Source organism: Bufo gargarizans, chromosome 10, assembly GCF_014858855.1.
Source record: "Bufo gargarizans isolate SCDJY-AF-19 chromosome 10, ASM1485885v1, whole genome shotgun sequence".
NCBI lineage: Eukaryota > Metazoa > Chordata > Amphibia > Anura > Bufonidae > Bufo > Bufo gargarizans.
In genome coordinates this window covers 101098749-101125896 of record NC_058089.1, presented here as the reverse complement: position 1 = coordinate 101125896, position 27148 = coordinate 101098749, and positions in this window count along the sequence as shown.

Here is a 27148-nt window from a genome sequence, read left to right as displayed (position 1 = left end):
TTATATATGCAAATTAGCTTCTAGGAGCAATGGGGGCGTTACCATTACTCCTAGAGGCTCAGCTCTCTCTGCAACTGTAGCACCCTCTGCACTCTGATTAAAAGGAGGGCCAGTTGTGATCACTTTTACATTGACTGGCCCTGTCAATCAAAGTGCAGTAGCAGAGAGAGCAGAGCCTCTAGGAGCAACTGCAACGCCCCCGTTGCTCCCAGAGGGTTGTCCAGATTTAGGAAAACATAGCTGCTTTCTTCTAGAAACGACACCAAATTCTGGAAATCCCTTTAACATCAAAGATATTGTTCAAGGTTCTAGTTAGTTGGTCTAAGTATTGGATACATCAGATAAAGGGGTATTCTTATGTGAGACGATGGGGGCATATTGCTGGGACCTGCACTAGAGATGAGCGAATCGAATCCCACAAAGTATTATTCGATTCGAATTTCAGGATAAATTTGATTCGCCTGGAAGCCGAATTTCCTTGTGCTTCATGTTAGCGAATTGATTTAACCTGAAATAGTGAAAAAGGATTAAAAATCTTACTTACCGCCTCGATTTGCTTGCAACGGGCTGCCAGCCGCCATCTTGATTGAAGATCTCGGCCGAAAACCTGTGCGTGATGACGTAATCTCGCGCCGCGTGAGATTTCGCTCCAGATCTTCAAGCAAGATGGCACCGGCCGGCCCGTCGCAAGCAAATGGAGGCGGTAAGTATGATTTTATTTTACACTGTTAATTTCACACTGTTTTTACACTCAGATGCCGCGATCATGTATGAACGCGGCATCTGAGGGGTACAATGACGGGGGCGGCGCAATCGCAGCTCCCTGTCCTTGCACCCGCTACTTACAAAAATATGTGCTTCATGATGAAGTAATTCGTCACGAAGCAAAAAAAATTGTTAAATTCGGCGAATCAGCCGAATCGAACTTTCATAAATTTGCTCATCTCTAACCTGCACCTATCTCCTAAACAGAGCCCCGAAAGTGGTGGAGGGCGCACTGCGCATGTGCAGCCACTCACCATTCATTTCTGAGGGGCTGCCGAAAATAACCAAGCGCTGACTTCGCTATTTCTGTCTGGGAGAGCGCTTGTGGTGGCCGGAGCGGAGTCCTCCAGCCACCACTTTGCTCTGCTCTCGATATAGGTGCAGGTCGAAGAAGATATGCCCCCATTGTCGCAGATGAGTATACCCCTTAAAAAATGTTATGCTCACGTGTGCATTACACAAAGAGCCTCAATACTCCAATAGGAAGTGTGTAATGCTTCATTTCACCTGTGGTGGCGCTGTAGAGAGGTTTCCCTATAGATTGCAGTGGATACCTGAAGGTCCCAACAGCAGGACATTCTGTGATAGTCAGAGGACCCTTCCAACAAAACGGTATTGTCCAAAGCAGAAATGTCTACCTACAAATAGTTAATCTAATTCTGGAATGGAAACAGGGAGCAGAACTGCAGCCCCTGCCTCTTAGGTTACAAAATGCATCTATTCTGCTTCGAATTTCAGTATTTAAGGAAGAAAAAAAAATAATGTGGTTTTGGGGTTGTTGATTCATTTTCCATGGACTCCACAAGACCTTATTGGCATCGCGTTACCTTTCACCTTGGCTTCACCGCTCCCTCACGTACAATTCACAATATAGGAGCGGTGGATCTCGAATATCCTTCCCACAGACAGATGCTACAAACATTACAGAATTTTATCATCACCGATTTCGACAAATTGGAGGCATAAAACGCGAAACACAAAACCATTTTCCAGTCCGCGGACTATAGCCTTAACCGCCATGTCAAACGCAGTGTGTAATTTAATTGCATGAAATGTGGACGCGTTGACTGTTCTAGCGGGAGCTTCGCCTCGCCTTCTCCAGATTATAACAGGAGTCAGAAACTCGTTTTAATAATAAAACCAGCAAGGTATTTCAATTACACGATGTTTCATTGAGACAAATAATAGGAAATAGACGTCTCCAGATCAGCGAGCATATACCGGAGACTTTCCAGTACATTTCCAGCAATTACATGTTATAAAATACAGGGGGACTTTTTTTTTCCCCCTGCAAGGTGCCACTTACAATCAGATGTAATAGGCTCAACAACAACAACTACTGCTTAATAAACTCAGTCTGGCTGGAATCTACATTAACCTACACAGGCAAAAAATAATACAATAACTTTTTTCCACATTCCTTTTTGTATTGAAGGAAATATTGACATAGAGGTACCAAGGGGAAAGTAAGAAGTAGGTTGATGTGTAAACCGACGCTGATAAATGAGAGAATTGCTGCCTCATTATCCAATCTCCCTTCATTAGAGATGAAAGTAATGGGGCCCAGGCACACCAATGTTAGTAATGTACAGTCGTGGCCAAAAGTTTTGAGAATGACACAAATATTAGTTTTCACAAAGTTTGCTGCTAAACTGCTTTTAGATCTTTGTTTCAGTTGTTTCTGTGATGTAGTGAAATATAATTACACGCACTTCATACGTTTCAAAGGCTTTTATCGACAATTACATGACATTTATGCAAAGAGTCAGTATTTGCAGTGTTGGCCCTTCTTTTTCAGGACCTCTGCAATTCGACTGGGCATGCTCTCAATCAACTTCTGGGCCAATTCCTGACTGATAGCAACCCATTCTTTCATAATCACTTCTTGGAGTTTGTCAGAATTAGTGGGTTTATGTTTGTCCACCTGCTTCTTGAGGATTGACCACAAGTTCTCAATGGGATTAAGATCTGGGGAGTTTCCAGGCCATGGACCCAAAATGTCAACGTTTTGGTCCCCGTGCCACTTAGTTATCAATTTTGCCTTATGGCACGGTGCTCCATCGTGCTGGAAAATGCATTGTTCTTCACCAAACTGTTGTTGGATTGTTGGAAGAAGTTTCTGTTGGAGGGTGTTTTGATACCATTCTTTATTCATGGCTGTGTTTTTGGGCAAAATTGTGAGTGAGCCCACTCCTTTGGATGAGAAGCAACCCCACACATGAATGGTCTCAGGATGCTTTACTGTTGGCATGACACAGGACTGATGGTAGCACTCACCTTTTCTTCTCCGGACAAGTCTTTTTCCTGATGCCCCAAACAATCGTAAAGAGGCTTCATCGGAGAATATGACTTTGCCCCAGTCCTCAGCAGTCCATTCTCCATATTTTCTGCAGAAGATCAATCTGTCCCTGATGTTTTTTTTGGAGAGAAGTGGCTTCTTTGCTGCCCTTCTTGACACCAGGCCATCTTCCAAAAGTCTTCGCCTCACTGTGCGTGCAGATGCGCTCACACCTGCCTGCTGCCATTCCTGAGCAAGCTCTACACTGGTGGCACTCCGATCCCGCAGCTGAATCCTCTTTAGGAGACGATCCTGGCGCTTGCTGGACTTTCTTGGACGCCCTGAAGCCTTCTTAACAAGAATTAAACCTCTTTCCTTATAGTTCTTGATGATCCTATAAATTGTTGGTTGAGGTGCAATTTTATTAGCCACAATATCCTAGCCTGTGAAACCATTTTTATGCAACGCAATGATGGCTGCGCGTGTTTCTTTGCAGGTCACCATGGTTAACAATGGAAGAACAGGTCCTTTTAACAGGTCAAGTCTGCCATTTTAACCCAATCAGCCTGACATAATGATCTCCAGCCTTGTGCTCGTCAACATTCTCACCTGACTTAACAAGACGATTACTGAAATGATCTCAGCAGGTCCTTTAATGACAGCAATGAAATGAAGTGGAAAGTTTTTTTGGGATTAAGTTAATTTTCATGGCAAAGAAGGACTATGCAATTCATCTGATCACTCTTCATAACATTCTGGAGTATATGCAAATTGCTATTATAAAAACTTAAGCAGCAACTTTTCCAATTTCCAATATTTATGTAATTCTCAAAAGTTTTGGCCACGACTGTAGAACAAAGTCAAGTTTATGGGACCATACTGCACCTCTATACAACTTTTCTGTGGTTCCACGTTGCATCGAATACAGTATTATTGAGATGTGCTCCACCAGAAGCATTGAGTTTCTTGCAAAAACAGCAAAAACCAGCAAGGTATTTAAATTATACAATGTTTCATCATAGAAAATAAACATATCCAGCTAGGCGAGCATACTGTATACCGGAGACTTTCCAGTACATTGCCAGCAGTTACATGTTATAAAATACGGGAGGATTTATTTTGCCCCCTGCAAGGGCTCTACAATTAGATTTAATAGGCTCAACAACAACAACTACTGCTTAATAAACTGAGTCTGGCTGAAATCTGCATTAACCTACACAGACCCCCCAAAAAATACAATACCTTATACAATAACCAGCTTTCAACTTTTTTCCACATTCTTTTTGTATGGAAGGAAATATTGACATAAAGGTCCAATGGGAAAGTAAAGAATAGGTTTACGGGTAAACTGACGCCGATAAATGAGAGAATTGCAGCCTTATTCTCCAATCTCCTTTCATTATAAATAAAAGTAATGAGGCCCAGGCACACAAATGTAATACAGAACAAAGTCAAGTCTACGGGACCATACTGCACCTCCATACAAATTTTCTGTGGTGCCAAGGTCCATCAAATACAGTATTATTGAGATATGCTCCACCAGAATCATTAGGTTTTAAAGGGGTTGGCCAATTTCTAAAAATGTTTGCCAAAGGCTCCTAATCCATATGATGTATGCCGCATCATATCTTACCCCTGCCGCACAGCAGAAGGCTCCATCTGTAGGGCTCTGTAAACACCTACAATCCTTGGCCACCGTGCACATACGGCACAAGATGGCGGCAGTGACATGATTCATCCACGTCACCGCTTTCCTGCTGTTCCTGGCAGAATCTCTTTTGGGCCTTCGGTGAATACATTCATTTAATCTTCAGTGCATGCGCAGTAAAGGATCCATCCTGAGACAGCCCAGAACACGGAGGCCAACCCCTTTAACCTGTCCTACTACCAACATTGGGCGAGCATTGTTGGTTCCATAGGGTTAATGGGTCACTGTAAATTATTTGCCAGTAATTATTGATAAGCACAGTGTTCCCTCCATGTTACAGGCAGGTTGTTTTTTGTGAGGTGCTCATATTGTGGTTTATTTGTGCCTCCTGCCTGCAACATATGAGGAGTATTAAAGGGATTATCCAGAACTGGAAAAAGATAGCGTTTTTCTTTTCCAAAAACAGTGCCAGGTATAAATAACCACTTTTTTAATCATATCACAGGTAGTACAGGGGAAAATAAGTCAAATCTACGGTGTGATGACCCACCAAGCAATTCTAAATATATCTGGGCCACTAAGATACTGTGCTAACATCTTGAGGTTAACCACCTTTGAATTTTTAAATATCATTAGAATAAAGTTTTATGTGGACTCTAAATCACCTGTGTACAAATATAGCTTATATACTTTGGCCTGCAACAACCACTAGAGGAAGCTTTAGCAATTATAACACAGTATGCAGTAAGCTCCCTCTACTGGTGGCCTCGGGCAGCCAGAATGTTATTTTCTAACTCTATACCCAGGGGATGTCGAGCGCTGTATCAGAAATAAAAGAAGCTCTGGCTGCTATTAAGATATATCAAGAAGTGAATTAGCACAGAATTCTTTGAAAATAAAAATTTTAAAATGACTAAAATGGGACATTCACTTTAAAGAATACTTTCACACAATTTCATTTAATAGAGAATGGTGAAACTAGCAAATTTCTAAATCACTTTATTTAAAATGTCTGCACCCACCTGAAAACAGCTGTAAAGTCATGGCCACTAGGGGTCTCACTTCCACTTAATTTGCAGTCCACTGCTTTTTTTCAGGCAAGATCCGTCCCTAGTAAAACAGACTCACAGGAAATAGGGCGTGTCAGAGCTAGTTGAGATCCTCAGCCTGATAAATGAACTGCTTCTACACTGCTTCTGACGTTTATAGGAGCCTCCTGCCTTCTGTAAGTGTGATCTCCCTCACCTTATCTGTTGTGTGAGCTACAGAGCTGAAGACAAACATAGTGGGAAGTAAGGGAAAATAAGTCATAGCAGTATAGTACTGGCAGATTTCACTGAAGAGATGCGCCCCCTACTTCTGAGTGAGATGCATCTAGCTGTGCAGCTGAAACAGGGGCTAATATGGCTAAAAAGACTTTAGGGAAGCCGAAAAAACACCTGTTCTTTCACAGTTATGATTTAACAAAGATGCACAGCCATTATGCAAACTTTCTTTAAAAACTCAGGTACCAATTAAGCTCTAACATAGAGCCCCACTATGTTTTGAGGCCTAAATATTCCAGTCTATGTATTTAATGTGTAGCCCCTTTAACAAGCTCAATGGGAATTGTTATATTTTCTTAAACCGTTTGACCCAGAAAATTGTGTGTTGTACTGATGTACACAGCATATCATAACATATAACCCTCAGGAGTCAGAATCAAACTTTCAGGGTAAGCAATATTTATGTCATTCACTGCGATTAACAAGTAACTTGCGATCTAATAAATGTCACAATCTGTTTCATTTAATTAAAAAAACAGATATTATATAGTAATGTGCCCTGACATTTATGCCTTCATTTACGTGACGTGGGATTTACAGCCAGTGGTTTATTTGATGGAGGCCACAAATACTGGTCATTAAACTGCCACACGATGGACACAAGATCACATTAATGAAATTAGACAAGGCACGGCGCTGATCTATGGGGCCCTTCTACAATATTACCCAACGAAAAAGTCCAAAAGAAAATGTTTTGCTTGGCTACAGTGGTCTCTGGATACACTTTTACAAGGCAAGTGAATGTAAAGAACAGGTCCCTGAATTGCAAATTCTGACCTCCCTTTAGAAGACCTCCAGTATCTTCTCACTCGGAGGGATTTACTCCTTTTCTAATGGTTTAATATTTAATTAAGGAACATTCATAAGGTTGCAATCCGTATAGGGTCACTGGAAAGCCAGTGTCTCATTGGGTTGAAGGGATTTCACTACTATTAGAAATGATAGGAGATCACTAGGATACTGGGTTGGACTGGCCCATCTGAGTACCGGAGGATCCTACGATTGGTCCACGGTCTGATACCATAATGAGCCCCAAAGATCCAGGAGAAACAAAACATTTGGCTTCCTTTAGAGCCAATCACTTGCACTAGGGTCTATTTTTTTTTACTTAAAACGTGTTAGTTGATATACAGGGCCTAGAAAAGTCTCCTCTGGTGGGCCCAACGAACCCCAGTCTGACAATACTAGGACTACGCCATCAGGTCCTGATCACCAAAGTCCATAATCATGATTTTCAGGACTAAGGGGCATCTTATAGCCACAGATATGTCCTTATGATCCGTAGGGGTCCAACCTCTGGGACCCTTGACCATTACAAGAATGAAGGAACCAAGGTCAACCTTCAAAGAGGATAGAATGAGCATCGGTATGCAGTGAAAAAAAACTGAAGGGACCTTGGTTCATTTCTTGTCATGATCAGCAGTGGTACCAGAGGACAGACTACCAGCGATCATAATATTATGGTGCAGTGTATTCTAGCAATTTGCCATAAAACAAGATAGGGGTAGTATCCCTTTAAAGATGATTTATTACCTCTCCTGGTCTATTTGTTGTAAAAAAAATATCTCCGTACCTTATGGGATAAGAACTTAGAACCAGCCCTGCACCTTACATGGATCCAGAGCTACCCCTATTCTTTGCTACAATTGCTCTGTTAGATTTATTTAAAGCTGGCAGTTTATGAGTAGTGCCCTTTCTCAGGGGGTGTGTCCTTTCTACTGCAGCTGGTGACAGTTGAAGGATGGAACTGAGCATGTGCGTCCATCTCAGTGAGCAGGACAGAGAAATCAGAAAAAGAACTAACAGCAGGTGGCGCTATACAGATAGATTTCATTGAATAACTCACTGGCTATACTAAATTTTTAATTACATGCAATTACAAAAGTATTTAGATTCAGGTGCTGGTAAGGATCAGGTAAGTATGATTCCCTCCACGGGTTCAGCCATGCTGGGGGGTCTGCCCTAAAGGCCCCCAGGGGTGAACAACTCCTTTAAGAAAAGCTTTCTCTGTTGTCGATAGCCAATCACAGCACAGCTTTCATTTTTCAAGAGCACTGCACTGTGATTGGCTGCTATAAAAGGACTGTAATGAAATTTTATTAATTGCATACAATTTAGCAACGAACATAAGAAGCAAGGCCGTCACCATCCAATGATGGAGTGCATGGAAAATATTCTAATTATTTTTGCAAAAATGTGTTCATATGTAAACCACATTTACAAGATGACGCTAATTTTCCAGAGATTAGCTAATAGGTAATAATTAAATTAACACAGCAATAGAGAAACGTGTCAGCTTACCTCAGCCATCTAATCACTCGGCAGCAAATTGCATTACGACGTAGGCCATCACTAATGAAACTGTCCACATCGTTTACCATGCTAACTAGCCCAGTATGGAGGAGGCAGGGCACCAAGCTCGTTCGCCGTGTGCACTTATAATCCAATGCGAAGATGAGAGCGTAAACCACTTCCCAGAGTTTGCCTTATGGGCAAATTATCTAATTGACTGCCGTTCTACTTCTTATGTTTTGCACAGGCACTTGGAAAATGAACCACCAGGCCCGAAATTTGCTTTGCAAGCCCCTTTCTATCAGCAGCCTACGTAGAAGAGAGGGGGCTCGTAGCAAATATTAAAATGAGTCCCTCATTATAGTCTTATACCCTTTCCGTGACTCTTAGGGCTCATGCACACGACTGTATGTATTTTGCGGTCTACAAAAAATACGGATGATGTTCGTGTGCATTCCGTATTTTGCATAATGGAACAGCTGGCCCCTAATAGAACACTACTATGCTTGTCCGTAATGTGGACAATAATAGGACATGTTCTATTCTTTGGCACAACGGACATATCGAAACGGAATGCATATGAATGCAATTTTTTTGGGGAAACACATTGAAATGAATAGTTCCGCATACGGTCCGCAAAAAAAAAATGGAACGGACAAGGAAAGAAAATACGTTCGTGTGCATGAGCCCTTAGAATGATTCCCTAGAAGCCCTTCACAGGTTCTTGGTACTATCCAGTAATAAAGGAGATGGGGGAATCTAGGGCTGGGCCACCTAAATTTCCGATTACTGTATGGGACCCATACCCATCTCAAGAATAGGGCACCATCTCACGCTGCTGTGAATGGAGAGGTGGCCATGCATGTGCTGCTCTTTCCATTTTCTGCTATGGGTGTAAGGCTGGCTACTTTCTGAACTCTTCTGGGACCAGCACCTATCTGTCATTTATGACAAATCCTGTGGATAGGCCATAAACATCCAGATTGGAGATCCAAACTGTGCCGAGAGTTCAGGGTAAGGCATCAAAACAGCGATGATGCCTGGTACTGCTGCAGTGACCCATTTGTTTATTGCTAAAGCTATTAAATGGTTAATATATTTTGTGATGCTCTATTTTAAACCAAATGGTTGTGTATAGGCAGAAAATAGTTAACCTGGCAGCCTTAGAGAGTTGTTGTGAGATAGACTGGCCCAACCCCCTGGTTAGTGACTTGTTATGGAGCAGGCCAAGAGTAAAAAAAGTTCCTGGTAAGTTAGGCCAGAGCAGAAGTCTGTGTGAAGCTTATCTAGGGAGACATAATCCCTTTGGAGTTAAAAGCTGCCAGAAAAGGTAACTGTGCTAAAAGACCAACCTCTGGTTTATTTACAGAAGGTTTAGGATCATTGAGGGACTCTGCATGGACAGACAGTAAGGTAAATGCATGTTTATGGCAATAGACTTTACTGCATGTGAAAAAGGTTATTTGCTTCTGGTACCCACCACACTTCTGAGACTGATTGGCCAGCCGATCTAGAAATGCAGACTGGGCATTGCAGAAAGTATATTGACCGAATTGCAAGTCTATAGTCAGTTGGAAAGATTTTAAGGTATAGATAGACAGAGACTTAGAGGGGGTAAGGGGCAGCATACTGCCTATTCCCTATACCCAGCCTTTGGGGAAACCTTTTCCTGTGATATAACTCAAAATTGTGCCTACTACTTGTAATTGCACTGACACCCATCATCTTCAGTAAGGAGATTGTTCCTTGTTATAATTAAGATGGCCCTGGTTATTGCCTCTATCATCCACTGGCCCTTGTGCTGTCCTTCTGCATTGCGCCCCGCCACTCACACATCAGCAATCAAGGTCACCCCAGCCACCATCAGGCATGAGCCCCAGACTTAGGATTTTCCCTGAAAGGGGAGTAGGACTAGCCACCCTGAGTAACTATGACCACCCTCATTGCTGCTACCACCACTCCCATCCTATCCAATTCCACTATCACACCTCCCCAGGAGGTCCAGCATGCTGCACTGTCAATTGCTGGAAGAGGGGGTGTGACTAAGGGTACATTCACTAGACCGTATGTATTTTGCAGTCCACAAAATGTGGATCCACAAAAAATACTGATGACATACATGTGACATTTGTGTTGCATCAGGTTTTTTTTGTTTTTTATTTGCAGACCCATTGTAACAATGCCTATTCTTGTCTGCAAAATGGACAAGAATTGGACATGTTCTATTTTTTGGGGGGCGGGGCTGCGGAACAGACAATCACGTGCGACACCCATTGAAATGATTGGATCCACATCCGATTTCCAAAAAATTCTGATCGAATGCAGAGCAAAAATATGGTCGTGTGAATGGGGCATAAGTCAGAACGGTGGAGGTGAAGCGGTGCTCAGTGTACCTCATTGGCATAAAAATAAAAGTAGGAATTTCTCAAAATCGGATTTCTGCAAGACAGAGGTCCTTGCACTCAGCATAATCAACCCTACCAGGCAGTATACCTTATTTATTAGGGTTGATCACTATCACTCCCGATCCCCATCATGCACATGACTGCATGGCTCGGCTGAGCAAACATGTGTTCTCAGTAGGAAGAGAGGGAAAAGCTGCCAGAATAAGTAACCGTACTAAAGACCATGAAAGCAGAACAGCTGTTTACAGAAGGTTTAGGACCATTGAGGTACTGTGCATGGACAGACAGTAAGGTAAACACACGTTTATGCCAGAGATGGTTTATCTCCCTGAGAACAAAAGGATCGAGCAGATGAAATCCAATTGCTCTGATGGCAGATGTAAGGAGGCCCCCATGTACATTAGATGGACGGCTGGTCCCACCAAAATTAGCTAACATGCATTTAATATTTGACCAGTTTCAGCAAATTTGGGCCACTGATCCTGTTGTCTATCACGTCTACATGTATATACCTGAACGCTATCTACAGTGTGTTATCAGCCATCAGAAAAATGTATACATCCATGACCTCTCCTTCATTTCACATACCTCGTTTTCTGAGAACGTTTCGATGCCTATCTTTGGATTATATCATTGGCACTCTTTTACAGGCTGCTCTTTTACAGGATGCTTTAGGTATAGTTCTCCTTTAAGCGTTAAACAAGCATATTTTCGACTTGGTCAACAATGTTACGAGCTGATTTGTCCTGCAATGGCTTAGCGCCAGGTAAATGCTCACACATTCATGCCAGATCTAATTAGCCGCTAACTTCTATAATCTCGATGCCAAAGATGGAGATCTATTTGTTGTAAATCAACAGGAGCATTAAGAGTTGCTAAACATACAGGGACATGTTTGATGAATGCCTGTTTGCTTTTTCAATAAAGAGCTTGCTCTAACTGGGTCTCCTACATTCTGCTGCTAATTTACAGATCTCCTCGGACCAGCCCAAGCTCTTAGTGCAAATGCAATTCCGTCTACCTAGTAATATACTATTATAATGCTTATTATGGATGCAGTGCAGCTGAAGTGGTCATTTCAGTGCACTTTGTGCATGTGTATAGCTGCAGTCCTACAAAAAATCATTGACGTGACAATCTAATATCACAAGGCAAAAGAGACAAGTGTCCTAAGGCTTCCCTTCGAATGGCCCCCACTGCCCTCCTCATGTTCCTTCTGACTTGGCACTGTATGATGGCATTACTTGCACACTGCATGGTATTCTTATTTGTGCACTTTTATGGTAGTTTTTATAGGGTTACTGTGACCATAGTAGGTCCTTTACTCCTTTGGCACACATGCCTCTCAAAAATATTTAGGACCCCCTAGAGCTGTGATGGCTAACCTCCGGCACTCCAGCTGTGGTAAAACTACGACTCCCAGCATGCTCCATTCATTTCTATGGACTTATGAGAACAGCCAAGCAAGTGTGCATCTTGACAGTTGTAGTTTGACCACAGATGGAGTGCCGGAGGTCAGCCATCACAGCCCTAGAGCAAGGTTTTCCCGGGGACCTCGACAGACTCTGATGAGTTGTACTCTGAAATGAATGGGTTATGATGTGTTTTTTATGGGAAGTTTTGAGTGGTTCCATCACCCCACTTGTGTAATTTTCTAACATGTCTTAGGGCTCATGCACACAACCGTATTTTATGTCCTCGTCTTATCTGCATTTTTTGCAGATTGCACACAGATCAATTCATTTCTATGGGACAGCGAAAAATACAGGCCCAAAAAATCCCCCAAAATTATCAATATAGGGAATGCGTTTATTTTTCATTTGTAGTTGTAAGTATAAAACACAAGTTAGGCCTCATGCACACGACCGTTGTGTGCATCCGTGTCAGTTGTTCCGTTTTCCGTGATTTTCTGCGGATCCATTGACTTTCAATATGTCCGTTGAAAACTCGGAAAATGCACCGTTTGTCACCCGTGTCCGTTCCCTGTCCGTCAAAAAAATAGGACCTGTCCTATTTTTTTGACGGACAACGGTTCACGGACCCATTCAAGTCAATGGGTCCGTGAAAAAACACGGAGGCACAAAAAATTGCCATCCACGTCCGTGATCCGTGTCCATAGGCTACTTTAGCACAGACGGATCCGCAGATCCGTCTGCATACAGCTTTTTCAGAGCTGAGTTTTCACTTCGTGAAAACTCAGATCCGACAGTATATTCTAACACAGAGGCGTTCCCATAGTGATGGGGACGCTTCAAGTTAGAATATACTAAGAACTGTGTACATGACTGCCCCCTGCTGCCTGGCAGCACCCGATCTCTTACAGGGGGCTGTGATCAGCACAATTAACCCCTCAGGTGCCGCACTCCCTTAAAGGGAGTCTGTCACCACATTTGAGCATATTAGACTGATCAAATAGCGTTATATGTGCCACCGAGAACTTAAAAACGGTACCTTTGTTGTATCTAATGGAGTTTTCTTTCAGCCAAAAATGAACTTTTAAGATTCTGTAAATGCGCCCTCTCAAGTGCCCAGGGCGATGTCTCAATCGTCCGAGCCCCACTGCGGCTGCGCGGTCAAATTCGTAGCGGGCGCAGTGGAAAAGGAGAGAGGAGGAGAGTAAACGGGCGGGCAGAGGCACACGGAGGGTGGGGTTATGAGCCGTTGAGGAGGTGCTGCCTGGGGCTCGGACGATTGAGACGCCGCCCTGGGCACTTGAGAGGGCGCATTTACAGAATCTTAAAAGTTCATTTTTGGCTGAAATAAAACTCCATTAGGTACAACAAAGGTACCGTTTTTAAGTTCTCGTGGCACATATAACGCTATTTGATCAGTCTAATATGCTCAAATGTGGTGACAGACTCCCTTTAATTGTGCATATCATAGCCCCCTGTAAGAGATCAGGGGCTGCCAGGCAGCAGGGGGCAGACCCCCCTCCCTCCCCAGTTTTTAATTTATTGGTGGCCAGTGCGACCCCCCCTCCCTCCCTCCCCTGTATTAAATTCATTGGTGGCCAGTGCACCCCCCCCGGCCCCCCCTCCCCTGTATTAAATTCATTGGTGGCCAGTGCACCCCCCCCCGGCCCCCCCTCCCCTGTATTAAATTCATTGGTGGCCAGTGCAGCCCCCCCTCCCTCCCTCCCTCCCCTGTATTAAATTCATTGGTGGCCAGTGCGGCCTCCCCTCTCCCCCTTCCCTAATTAAAATCCCCCCCCATCATTGGTGGCAGCGGAGAGTTCCGATCGGAGTCCCAGTTTAATCGCTGGGGCTCCGATCGGTAACCATGGCAACCAGGATGCTACTGCTGTTCTGGCTGCCATGGTTACTTAGCAATTTTGGAAGCAATAAACTTACCTGCGCTGTCTGTGACCGGCCGTGCGCTCCTCCCATAGTGACAGGTCTGTGCTATAAGCAATGTGCCGCACAGACCTTTCACTTACCAGTAGGAGGAGCGCCCGGCCGATCACAGACAGCGCAGGTAAGTATAATGCTTCTAAAATTGCTAAGTAACCATGGCAGCCAGAACTGCGGTAGCGTCCTGGTTGCCATGGTTACCGATCGGAGCCCCAGCGATTAAACTGGGACTCCGATCGGAACTCTCCGCTGCCACCAATGATCGGGGGGGAGTACGCACTGGCCACCAATTAATTTAATACAGAGGAGGGAGGGGGTGCCGGGGGGCCGCACTGGCCACCAATGAATTTAATACAGGGGAGGGAGGGGAGGCCGCACTGGCCACCAATGAATTTAATACAGGGGAGGGAGGGAGGGGGGCCGCACTGGCCACCAATGAATTAAAAACTGGGGAGGGAGGGGGGTCTGGCCCCCTGCTGCCTGGCAGCACCTGATCTCTTACAGGGGGCTATGATATGCACAATTAACCCCTCAGGTGCGGCACCTGAGGGGTTAATTGTGCGGATCACAGCCCCCTGTAAGAGATCGGGTGCTGCCAGGCAGCAGGGGGCAGTCATGTACACAGTTCTTAGTATATTCTAACTTGAAACGTTCCCATCACCATGGGAACGCCTCTGTGTTAGAATATACTGTCGGATCTGAGTTTTCACGATGTACCTCAAATCCGATGGTATATGCTAACATAGAGGCGTTCCCATGGTGATGGGGACGCTTCAAGTTAAAATATACCATCGGATTGGAGAAAACTCCGATAGGGACTCCTGACTTTACATTGAAAGTCAATGGGGGACGGATCCGTTTGCTATTGCACCATATTGTGTCAAAGTCAATCCGTTTGGCTCCGCACGACCAAGCGGACACCAAAACTTTTTTTTAAACTTTCCTTCATGTCTGGTGATCCTCCAAAAATCACAGAAGACACACGTAAGAAAAAACGGACACGGATCACAGAACAACGGAACCCCGTTTTGCGGACCGTGAAAAAATACTGTCGTGTGCATGAGGCCTTAGTCTGATGGGTCCTACCTAAAATGCCTTAAATCTCTCCACTACTAATCCTACCACCTATCCCCTCTTCCCACTATTGCTATTGTTCTCTAACCTCCCCCACTAAAATCTACCTAGCTACTACCTATGGTTGCACAACACAAAAAGGTGAGCACAATTATCTAAATCTACACCAACAAGTCAATACGCATTACCCTATGAGCACCTTTTCCTTCTTATGTTTGCCATATATGCCCCAAAAAATTGGAAGGGTTTACAAACGTCCAAGCACTAATGTATATACAGTACGCTTGGAAAGTCTTCAGACCCTTTCATATTTTATGTTGCAGCCTAGTGTCATTTTGTACTCAATACCCCAAAACGACAAAGTGAAAACAGAATGTTCAAAATCTTTGCTAATTTTACTAAAGTTTTGCATTGACATAAGTATTCAGACCCTTTACTTTGGACTTAGTTGAAGCCATTTTCAGGTCTGTCCAGAGATGTTCGACTGGGTTCAAGTCAAGGTTCTGGCTGGGCCACTCAAGTCACTCCTGTATTGGCTGTGTGCTTAGGGTCACTGTCTTGTTGGAAGGTGAAGCTTTGGCCCAGTCTGAGGTCCAGAGCACTCTGGGTCAGGTTTTCATTAAGAATACCTGTGTACTTTTCTTAATTCAGCTTTCCTTCAACCCTGACCAGTCTCCCTATCCCTTACAGCATGATGCTATCACCACCATGCTTCACTGTAGGTATGGTATTGGGCAGGTGATGAGCAGTGCCTGGTGTCCTCCAGACATGACGCTTAGAATTGAGGCCCGAACGTTCAATATTGGTTTCATCAGATCAGAGAATCATCTTATTTGCAAACTCTATGAGCTGTAATGTGTCTCTGAGCTCTACAGGCAGTTCTTTCCTCCTCATGGCTTGGTTTTTGCTCTGATATGCATTGTCAGCAGTGAGACCTTATATAGACAGGGGGTCTTTCTAAAGCATGTCCAGTCAATTGAATTTGCCACAGATGGACTCCAATCAAGGTGTAGAAACATCTCAGAGATGATCAAGAGAAATGGGAGGCCCCAGAGCTAAATTTCAAGTATCATCGTAAGGGTCTGAACACTTATTTCCATGCAAAATTTTTGTTTTTCCTTTTTAATAAATTAGCAAAAATGTCTAAAATTCAGTTTTCATTTTGGGGTATTTAATGAAGAATGATGAGGGAAAGCCTGATCTTTTTCTTTTTCATTTTAACACAAGGCCGCAACATAGCAACATGTGAAAACGTAGTCCCAAGAAGTAACATTAGATGGGTGAGAGTTACATCTTTATCTTATAGATTTCTACATGTTGCCTTCATCACAACATGTCCATTTATGCCCATCTGTCCTCATCTCTTTTATTTAACTCATTCTCATGGCAAAACATGTCTGTCACATAATTAGCAATAATGTTTGCGGATTCATTACTGATGTACAATATTAGCCCAGCCGATGCTCATTTACCATCTTTCAAGATGACAAAATCTAAATGCAGCTCTTGCAAACACTGTCAACAGCTGCTAAGTGGACATGTTGTACAGGAAAACACTTGACGCCATCCACCGGCTCTGAATTATTTAGCCTCTACAGAATAGGCTGTCAATTCACAGAACGTCCCGGCTTTTTCCAATGATGCTCTGATAACTTTCGAACTGAACACAGATTAAACTTGAAATAAAAAATGTGAAAAGAATTTGGACTTAACAAGGGTTTCCTTCTTGAATTAAAATGGAACCATGAAAGGGGTTGTGCAGTGCTAAGATATTGATGACCTATCCTCAGGATTAGAAATGAGCGAATCTTTCAAGATTTGGTTTGTTTCAGAATCGTCAAATTTTTCAAAAAATTCGGTTTGGGTCTGAATGTACTCGTTCCGAACCAAAGTTGCTCGAATTGCCCAGGAGATTTGCATGTAACCCCCTCTAGTCCTCTAAAACATAAATCATCTCTGCTCAAGATAGGTCATTAAAGTCTGATCAACCAGGGTCCAACTCCTGGCACCCCCAATCAGCAGTTTTAAGGGGTAGCGGTGCTTGTGCAAGTGCTTCTTCTGCTTCAAAATGACCTACGCCTCCTCTCACTTGTAGAGGTGGAACAGTGTAATTACAACGACTCCTCCATAAATGAAGCATTGTAATAAGAGCACTGATAGCCTTTCAACCAGCTAATTGGTGGGGGAGCCCGGAGTTGGAGCCCCACTAATCTGACATCGATGAACTATCCTGAGGATGTCATGAAATTCGTAGCACTACACAACCACTCTAAGGTCCCCACACAGATTAGATTATCATCAGCTGAACCTTCTGAGGTGCCTGACAACGATCTATTGTGTGTGGGGTCCTCCTACAAAATAGCAGAGGCAAATTGAAACTCAACGCTTTGATCATTTTGTTCTAGCAAGAAATAAGCATGCAAGAATAGCGGTCAGCCAAATAAATATTTTGCCACAGCTGTTGCAAACCTTAAAGGAGGTTGTTGGACCTTAAAGAGGACCTTTCACCGATCCTGACATTGTGAACTAAGTATACAGACATGGAGAGCGGCGCCCGGGGATCTCACTGCACTTACTATTATCCCTGGGCGCCGCTCTGTTCTCCTGCTATGCCCTCCAGTATCTCCGGTCACAAAGTTATGGTAGGCGGAGTCTGCCCTTGTTCTGCTGTAGTGCTGGCCAATCGCATTGCAGAGCTCACAGCCTGGGAGAAAATAACCTCCCAGGCTGTGAGATCTGCGCTGCGATTGGCCAGTGCTACAGCAGAACAAGGGCAGACCCCGCCTACCATAACTTAGTGACTGAAATCTCCACCTACTATAACTTAGAGACCGGAGATACTGGAGGGCATAGCAGGAGATCCCCGGGCGCCGCTCTCCATGTCTGTATTCTTAGTTCACAGTGTCATAATCGGTGAAAGGTCCTCTTTAAAGGAGGTTTTTGTTTCATTGAAAAAATGAAAATCAGAGATCATTTAGTACACTGTGCCTCACATGGGTCCAGAGATCACCACATTTATTACTCTAAATGTTCTGCTAGATTTATTTCAAAACTGGTAGCTCAGGGTGTGTTTCCTTTCTGCTGCAGCTTAGGAGGCAAGGAAAAGATAGAACTGAGCATGTGCGTCCACCTCAGCAAGGTGGACATAAAAATAAGAAAAATACTAGCAAATAAACTGCTAATTAGCTAATAAACTAGCAAAAAAATAATAATATGACAGTTACACTTTAAAGGGGTTGGCCCATGAAATATATTCTACAGTTTTCAAACCAGCAACTGGATCTGAATACTTTTGTGATTGCATATAATTAAAGGGTAACTGTCATTTTTTATTTTATTTGCTAGTTTATTACAGCTAGGCATGTATACCTAAGTTAGTCTGTCAATGATTGTCAAAAGATCTGTAATTACCTTATAATAACAGCTTTCATTAATGTCCTCTGTCCCTTTCCACTGCTCCCTTAAAAGACCGTTGCTAGGGCTTGTCTGTCTTCCTTATAGTATAAACAGAAGACAGAGGGGCAGTCTTCCACACTGCGTGCCTGCATTAGGCTTCAGAGTGATGAGGCGTGTCTCTCAATAATACAAACTGATTGGCTGGCAGGGAGCTGCTGGCTACAGAAAGTGTGTATGGGAAGTGAGGGAAAGCAGTTTTGTCCTCAGAGAACTGGCAGAGGAGCCATCTTGAGAAGGTCCTCAAATTGTAAATGTTTAAACCGCCGTAACTAAGGGAAAAACTCAAGGAAAACAGTGGTATGTGAAGAAACTAAAGATTGCTTTATGAATAATGCTGCTGCAGCAGTAACATATGCTAAAAGTTACCCTTTAAAGCATTATCCGAGTTAAAAAAATATATGGCCTTATGCTTTATTACCTACCTAACAATACATTTTCCAATTACTCTATATGTTTTTTTAATGTCCTTTCTTCTCTGATGTTGCCTGCTCCCGGCTCTGACATTTTGTGTACAGGCTTATCCCTGCTTGAGGGAGTGGCCTGGCTCTGTACACGAAACGTCAGAGCCTACAGGTCACTCTCCCTCCCTCTGCCTCTGGCTGCAGGCAGCCTTGTTTCATTACTGTGAAGCGCTGTCCCCCGTTGCAAGCGCCGTCCCTGTCAGAAGCGCCTGCCCAGCTAATAAAGATATATACAGTGGATATAAAAAGTCTACACACCCCTGTTAAAATGTCAGGTTTCTGTGCTGTAAAAAAATTAGACAAAGATAAATCATTTCAGAACTTTTTCTACCTTTAATGTGACCTATAAACTGTACCACTCAATGGAAAAACAAACTAAAATCTTTTAGGTAGAGGGAAGAAAAATATAAAAATAAAATAACATGGTTGCATAAATGTGTACACCCTTAAACTAATACTTTGTTGAAGCACCTTTTGATTTTTTTTTACAACACTCAGTCTTTTTGGGTATGAGTCTATCAGCATGGCACATTTTGACTTGGCAAGATTTGCCCAATCTTCTTCGCAAAAACACTCCAAATCTGTCAGATTGCGAGGGCATCACCTGTGCACAACCCTCTTCAGATCACCCCACAGATTTTCAATCGGATTCAGGTCTGGGCTCTGGCGGGGCCATTCCAAAACTTTAATCTTCTTCTGGTGAAGCCATTCCTTTGTTGATTTGGATGTATGCTTTGGGTCGTTGTCATGCTGAAAGATGAAGTTCCTCTTCATGTTCAGCTTTCTAGCAGAAGCCTGAAGGTTTTGTGCCAATATTGACTGGTATTTGGAACTGTTAATAATTCCCACTAGCTAAGGCCCCAGTTCCAGCTGAAGAAAAACAGCCCCTTGGCATGATGCTGCCACCACCATGCTTCACTGTGGGGATGGTGTTCTTTTGGTGATGTGCAGTGTTGTTTTTGCGCCAAACATATCTTTTGGAATTATGGCCAAAAAGTTCACCCTTGGTTTCATCAGACCATAACCTTTTCCCACATGCTTTTGAGAGACTTCAGATGTGTTTTTGCAAAATGTAACCTGGCTTGGATGTTTTTCTTCGTAAGAAAAGGCTTTCGTCTTGCCACTCTACCCCATAGCCCAGACATATGAAGAATACGAGAGATTGTTGTCACATGTACCACACAGCCAGTACTTGCCAGATATTCCTGCAGCTCCTTTAATGTTGCTGTAGGCCCAGGGGCGGATTAAGTGCATGATAGGCCCGGGGCTGTCTACCCAACTTGGGCGGCCCCCCCCCCCCTCCATTTTAGTTTAGTTTGTTTTTTTTTGTATGAAGAGGCTGCAGTGCTTCATGGGCGCCACAGTCTCTTCTTAGGCCATATGACATCTTCAGACAAAAAAAAAATACCCCAAATTTGGTCCTAAACTGAAAAATTTGGTCGTCAAATTTAAAATACATATAATTGTAATAAAAAAGACATGGAGGAGAATACAGCACCACATACCTGTTACATCCAGTGACATCTCCTGTCATGTAGACCTTCTATTTCCTCTTCTCCTCCATTTGACCCAGACCACCATGGCAAATTCTTTTAGCCGCATCTCGTCTCTACAGTTTGTAACACAGACACGTTAGATTTCTCAATTTTTCCATCAACCTCCTCATCCTGGTGTCCCCACAGTGTCATCCTGCCACCCCCAATACTGTGCCCGTTGTGCTCCCCAATGCCCCAGGAACTATACTGCTGAAAAAATAGTGACCCTGATAGATATAATTGGGGTAATTTATCAAACTGGTGTAAAGTAGAACTGGATTTCCAAAAGAGCTGTCAAATATGAAAGGTGGAATCTGATTGGCTGCTATGGGCAGCTAAGCCAGTTCTGCATTACACCAGTTTGATAAATTACCCCAAATGTCCCTATAGTGTCCACAGCAGCTATAATGTCCCCTAGAGACCCCCAGTAATAATAACACCCTCTATTGTGCTCCAGACAATAATCCCTGTATAGTGTCCCCAGAAATAATAGAATTGCCCCTATAGTGCCTCCCCAATAGCAACACCCCCATATAGTAATTTCCACCACACTGCCCCCACATAGTAATCCCCCCATAGTAATTTCCCCCCACACAGTAATTTCCCCCAAACTGCCCCCATATAGTAGTTTGCCCCCACACAGCAATTTGCCCCACACTGCCCCATATAGTAGTTTGCCCCCACACAGTAATTTGCCCCACACTGCCCCCACATAGTAATTTCCACCACACTGCCCCCACATAGTAATTTCCACCACACTGCCCCCACATAGTAATTTCCACCACACTGCCCCCACATAGTAATTTCCACCACACTGCCCCCACATAGTAATTTCCACCACACTGCCCCCACATAGTATTTTGCCCCCACATAGCAATTTTCCCACATAGCAATTACCCCACATAGAAATTACCCCACACAGAAATTACCCCACACTGTCCCCACATTGCAATTTCCCACACACAATAGTTTCCCCCACATAGTAATTTGCCCCCACACTGCCCCATATAGTAATTTGTCCCCACATAGCAATTTCCCCACATAGCAATTTGCCCCCACACTGCCCCATCTAGTAATTTGCCCCCACACTGCCCCATCTAGTAATTTGCCCCCACACTGCCCCATCTAGTAATTTGCCCCCACACTGCCCCATCTAGTAATTTGCCCCCACATAGTAGTCCCTCTCATAATAATTTGCCCCCACATAGTAATTTGTCCCCACATAGTATTCCCTCTCATAATAATTTGCCCCCGCACAATAGTTTTCCCCACACTGCCCCCACATAGTAATTTGCCCCCACATAGCAATTACCCCACACTTTCCCCACATAGAAATTACCCCACACTGTCCCCACATAGCAATTACCCCACACTGTCCCCACATGGCAATTTCCCCCACACTGCCCCCACACAATAGTTTCCCCCACATAGTAATTTGCCCCCACATAGTCCCCACATAGCAATTACCCCCACACAATAGTTTCCCCCACACTACCCCCAGATAGAAATTTGCCCCCACATAGTAGTCCCTCCCATAATAATTTGCCCCCACACAGCAATTTGCCCCCACACAATAGTTTCCCCCACACTGCCCCATCTAGTAATTTGCCCCCACATAGTAGTCCCTCTCATAATAATTTGCCCCCACATAGTAATTTGCCCCCACATAGTATTCCCTCATAATAATTTGCCCCCACACTGCCCTATCTAGTAATTTGCCCCCACATAGTATTCCCTCCCATAATAATTTGGCCCCATACAGCCCCCACATTCCCCCCCCATGTAATCGATTTATCTTCCCTAATAGGTCCTCCTGTGTTCCCCCCCCCCCCCCCCAAGTAGGCAAATGAAATAAAAAATGAACAAAAAATAAATAAATAAATACTCACCTATGTCCAGGGCCAGGCGCTTGCTCGCAGAGAAAGGCGGGCGGGATGAGTCAGGCGCGTCACAGTGCTGCGTCCCGGCACAGGCGCGCGATGACGTCATCACGCACGCCTGCGCCGGGATTTCACTACCGCATAGGCCTCAGGCCTACAAGGCCTGAGGCCTATGCGGTGAATGCCGGTGATCGGCGACGGGACAGGGAGCTATGCGCTCCCGTGCCCCGCCGCAGTATGTGGGCGTTCGGGTCAGCGTTGGGCCCCCCAGCGGTGCTGGGCCCGGGGCTGCCGACCCGAACGTCCCTATTGTAATCCGCCACTGTGTAGGCCTCTTGGTCGACTCCCAGACCAGTTTTCTTCTCGTCTTCTCATCAATTTTTGGAGGGACGTCCAGTTCTTAGAAATGTCACTGTTTTGCCATATTTTCTCCACTTGATGATGACTTGGAAATTCTTTTGTCCCTTCTCCTGACTGATACCTTTTAACAATGAGATCCCTCTGATGCTTTGAAATCTCTCTGTGGACCATGGCTTTTGCTGGAGCAAAAAATTTGAAAAAAAATCTAAACTGATCCGTTTGTCCGTATGACAAACCGACAGATGGATCCGTTCTTGCAATGCATTTGTAAGATTGATCAGGATCCTGATCAGTCTTAAAATGCAATCAGTTGGCATACTGCCTGCCGGATTCCTCTGCCGCAAGTGTGAAAGTAGCCTAAACACGTGCCAAAATTATCAGACCGCACAATGTGTAAATATGGCACATCTAGCGGAGTTCTAAGCTGTTAAAATTTAAGATAGTATTAATAAACCCGCCCCAATATTTCTTTAGCTGAATTATAGATTTTAAAGGTGATGCGTCTACTCACTGAACCTACTCAACCAGTGCTTCAGATAGATCAGGAAGCCTTAAATAGTGTGTCTTCGGCAGGATCAACCCTATTACATCAGACATACTGCCTGGTGGGGTTGATACGTCTGAGTACAATGATACAATCGGTTGTGGGGTCCCATGAACAAATAAGACTTTAATGGGATTATAAACCATACTATGTTTAATTTAAATAACCAAAACCTTGCAATAAAAGACGCATACAACCTGTGGAAATCTTCTGTTCATGCCCTTTATTTATTAACCTTCATTATAATCAATAGGAAACCATCACTTTATGTGGGAAAAATTCCCGTCAAAAATGCTAACGGATCCACAAGAGATGACTCTAATCCCGGGAGGATCTCTCGTTACTGGATCCAACCATTCTTTATGCAAATTAGGTCTTCAGAGCACCAGGGGGCGTGTCCAGCACTGGAAAACCGAGGAGCTGAGGTGCACCAAGAGGCTAGGCCCATCCCTCAGTGCACTGAAGCCCTCATTTATGTAAACAATAAACGTTTTTTTTCTCAGGAACACCACAACCGATTTTCACAAGACAAGTATCAGTTTAATCAGATAATATAACTTGTTTAATAGGGTTGATTTGATTCTGTCCAGCTTTTTACGGCCCCATCAGTCTGGGAATCTGTTTACTTCAAAGACCCTATACGACATGTCCAAAAGTTGGAACCCCTCCCTTAATTTTGAAATACTTATAAATTACATCCACAGCGACCAGTCAGATTCCACCATTCATTTTTCAGAGCTCCTCTGGAACATGAAAGGTGGAACCTGATTGGTTGCAATGGGCAACTAAGCCAGTTCTACTTTACACCAGTTGTGATAAATCTCCCCCATAGTTCTTGTAGAACATCTACCTAAACGACCGAATATAATCTCAGGGTCAGTCCTTGTGACTTGAAGCTAGTCTCTTAATCTGGTTCACACCTTGGGCGATGAGATTAAACCGATGCCTGAAACCAATCCAGAGGCTGGCCCAAAATGACCAGGCTCGTGATCTACCTTCTGGGCGACGTACCTTCTTGCTGCAGGAGTTAAACCAACAAGCCTGCATATTAACGCCCCCGTCTTCTTGAAATAAGCACGGCTTATGAGAAATCCTATACAACAAGGCTAATTCCACAAGTGTACTGCACGGCGCACTGCTGTCATTCTTACAGATGACTTACAAGCCTACAAGAACTTGCTTGCTCTAGGCTCCTTGCCACCACTAAGCTTAAATTAGCATCTATGTGGGCCCCATCCAAGGCTTCTCAGAGACCAGCTGTGCAAAGACCTGTCACCGTCTTGTCAGTGAAAGTTTCCTGTCCAAAGAACTTTTGTCATTCCTCGTTCCTCAAGTAAAAGCATGTCACTTGAAGAGGCAGCTAAAGTCACTTGCAATGACTGGTCTCAAATCATAGCTCTCTAGCCCTGTCACTGAAAGTCTCACCCCGCAGCTAAAACTGTCACTGATCATGTTTGGATATGTACACTGAGGTATCAGATTAGAAAGGAGCGTGCACGAGATGGGACTTTAAAAGAGGCCAAGACACAGGAGAGAATATTAACCCTTCGAATGAGCGAGGTGGGGGGGGGGGAACAAAAAACAAAAAGGAACGGGTTAATTCCATCCTTATTCAGTTTCACTCCTAAGCTTCTCAATGCAATTATAGTCCATATCTCATTTAATTGGAGAGCTCGGTCAATGAGCGAGTCCGGGAGGCAACGCGCAGTCACCCCGCTCCCTGTCAATATGCTGAATATTTCATATGGCGGTATACGGCCATGTGCGCATATATATATATATATATATATATATATGGATTGACAGAGAATACGGGGGTCTGACAAGGAGTGATGTGAAGGAGAAGAGATTGTCCTCCTGATCGACTGTCATCTCTCAGATCGGTGAGAAACACTGGTCCTAGTAATGACTATCTAAGGATTATACTGAATGGTGGGGACTCGCTCCCCACCTGCAATTAGGAAGAGCTACTGCAGGACCCATTCTGTCTCGGCCATACTGGGGGTCATTTATAAAAGACTGCCATTTCCCAAGCCTGGGTTCACATCACGTTTTATGCCTCCGTTTGACATATACGTTAGAAAATAAAAGGATACAAAAACTCAGAACACTGCGTTCTTCTATCCTGCAGTCCAGTAAAAAAACATATACTTTTTTTTTACAACGGCAAAAAATTATATATTTTTTTTTACAATGGAACTCTATGGTGAACGGAAGCCACTGTTTGGCATCAGTCTGAGGCATATGTTAAACGGATGGGAAAAACGTGATGTGAACCTACCCTTAGTAAAAAGCTTGCTAGCGAAAGACGTGATCTCTTAAAAATTTGCCCCTATCTGTGAGGTCCATGCACTAGAAACTGAAACCTATTTCTGCTAGAAGCTGGCAAAGGTTTCAGTTGGAATCTGACCATTTTTATGGTTTAAATGAGATAAAAGGGTTATCCGGGTAAAGATAATGATGCGTTTTTGGAGTGTTGTTTTTGGCGCAGGAACCGTACCAAAAATACTCCATGTGAACATACCCTTAAGAAGTCCTCGTGAGTATCTCCTACCAGGAACCATTCTACAATCAGAGAATGTCCTAGTTATGCAGCTCTGGGCTGTGGGAATAAGTGAGGCTCAGGTTTTATGTTCAGGAGCCCGTCTAACTAGCGGGGGTTGCGTGCAGGGAGTCGGCACTAGAAATACACAGCTGTGTCCAGGGGCGTAGCTATAGGGGGTGCAGAGGTAGCAGTCGCTACCGGGCCCAGGAGCCTGAGGGGCCCAAAGACCCTTGTGCCACATAAGAAGACACCGGTATTATAGAAAGTGCATGCAGGTCAATTTACACCTCTGGCTGGAGGGAAGGGGTTAGGTTAAGAATTTGGCATGAGGGAGTGCCCTTTCAATGTTTGCCTCAGGCAGCAGGAAGGATATGTGCTCCCCTGCCCCTTTCCAACAAGCACTGAGGGACAGGGGCCCAAGCTAAACTCTTGCACCAGGGCCCATGAGCTTTTAGCTACGCCCCTGGCTGTGTCCATTGTTCAATGGATGGAGCTAATTACGGCAGCACTGCTTCCATCCCCTAAAAGGATATTTTATGGTGGTCCCAAACCTCCATCAATAAAGTCTAATAGGTTTTGAATCAAGGGAAAAGACTATGGTGCAAGTTATTGGCTCCAAAGGAAGCTAAATGTTTTAGTTTTTTTCTCCTTGATCTTTGGGACCCGTTATGGTATCAGAGCCTGGGCTCACCGGAGGATCCTCTGGTACTCTGGTGGGCTAGTCCAGCTTTATCTGTCCACTACACACATCTGATACCAAAGCTACATTGAAACAGCTGATCAGTGCAACCAGGGTAAGGGTACTTTCACGGATGCGGATCCGTCTGACAAATGCATTGAAATGCCGGATTTGTCTCTCCGGTGTCATCCGGAAAAACGGATCCTGTAGACATTTTTTTTGCCGATCCATTTTGCCGAAACACTTAATGACGGATCCGGCAAGTGTTCAGTCTTTTTGGCCGGAGAGAAAACTGCAGCATGCTGTGGTATTTTCTCCATCCTGAAATGGCAAAATGACTGAACTGAAGACATCCTGATGCATCCTGAACGGATTTCTCTCCATTCAGAATGCATGGGGATATGCCTGATCAGTTCTTTTCCGGTATTGAGCCCCTAGGACGGAACTTAATGCCGGAAAAGAATAACGCTAGTGTGAAAGTATCCTAAGAGACCCAATTACAGCATCCTACATTACAGTAATCAATGCAATATTTGTAACGCCCCTGAGTG